General features: G+C 51.4%; 1 non-coding gene across 1 annotated transcript; it reads left to right on the top strand.

Annotated features, from left to right (window-relative positions):
- Nucleotides 1-54: 54 nt before the first annotated feature.
- On the top strand, nt 55-127 carry TRNAK-UUU. The gene has a single exon. It is a non-coding gene; the product is annotated as a tRNA-Lys (tRNA).
- Nucleotides 128-1,384: the final 1,257 nt, after the last annotated feature.

The raw sequence follows: 1,384 nt of genomic DNA, 5'->3' as shown, positions 1-1,384 counted from the left end.
GGAGTGGGGTCCCCAGCGCCTCTCCTGGACAGCCCCCAACACCCCCCGACGGGAGCCTGGATAGCTCAGCTGGGAGAGCATCAGACTTTTAATCTGAGGGTCCAGGGTTCAAGCCCCTGTTCAGGCAAAGGCGTAATCCTTTAGGAGCCGCGGGGCACAAACAGCTGCCCTGCCGATGAAGCAGCGCCCCGGTTTTTCTTTCTTCATTCCTCAATGAAGGGGCTCGGTGCCCCAACAGACCATCTTCCACCAGCTTCCTCGAAGGCTGGGCCCCTGCTAGCACCTGCTTTTTCTGCCCCTCTCCTAGGAGGGAGCCGGGCTCTTCTCAGCGGTTCCCAGTGCCAGGGTCAGAGGCAATGGGCGCAAAATAGAGCGAACATCAGGAGATGCTTTTCCACGGTGAGCGTGGCTGAGCACTGGGACATGTTGCTCAGGGAGGTGGTGGAATCTCCATCCTTGGAGATACATCTGGACAAAGGCCTGGGCCACCAGCTCTGGGTGGCCCTGCCTGAGCGGGGGATTGGACTGGGTGACCTCCGGAGGTAACTCCAGCCTCAACTGTCCTGTGATTCTGTGGCCAGTCATCCCAAACCCAGCCCACCCAAAGCAGAGCGTGGCATCGGTTTAAGGGAAGGTGGTTCATGTGAGAGCTGAGGCTGCAGCGACCCGCGGGGCCACCACACTGCTTCAGCCCGGCCCCGAACTGCGCTGAGTATGTCTATGTACACTGCAGGGTGTTTCTGAAAAATCAAAACTCTCTTAACAGAAGATTGAGTAATTCGGGGTGAAAAAGATCCGCTTTGGGATTTGGACATTTTCCATCCTGAACATGCATCACTTGCTCCAGCACAGGAGGTTATTCTTCAGAGAAGCTTAATGGCCCTCGTACCTCAACCTGACTTTCTGGGGGAAACCAAAAACCCAGGGATTATAAATTTCCTCGTGTTTCTGCTTCTCAGCTGTGTAAGAGGGGACAGGTACTGCTGCTGCTGCTAAAGGGAAGCTCCTCTAGATGTGTGTCTTCTCCTTCTGTATTTTTAAAAGGGAAAGTGCTTTTTCAGCTTTCTCTGAGTAAAGCAGTAAGTGTTTTCAGTAAAAGAGTCAATGAAGATCAAAAGAGTGAGGAGTTGTCCCCTAGAAACTGCAAATCCTAAAGGTAAACACATAACAAATTCCGTTCTGCATTTCTTGCTATGAATAAGATATGAAAGAAAAATAATTTATTTTGGGCAATAAAAAAGTGCTGCTTTCAGTTACTTCCGTGGTGGTGAATAAATTGAGACCCACTGCTTGGGTCTTCTTCACCTGCTGAGCCCCAAGTATGACCTGTGCAATACCTGATGCAGTTCGTTGTAATGTCTTACAGTGTTGTTGAGCCTGGAGC

Source organism: Buceros rhinoceros, unplaced genomic scaffold, assembly GCF_000710305.1.
Source record: "Buceros rhinoceros silvestris isolate BGI_N320 unplaced genomic scaffold, ASM71030v1 scaffold15589, whole genome shotgun sequence".
Taxonomy (NCBI): domain Eukaryota; kingdom Metazoa; phylum Chordata; class Aves; order Bucerotiformes; family Bucerotidae; genus Buceros; species Buceros rhinoceros.
Note: the sequence above shows the minus strand (reverse complement) of the source record. Positions and strands in the feature narration are given on the sequence as shown.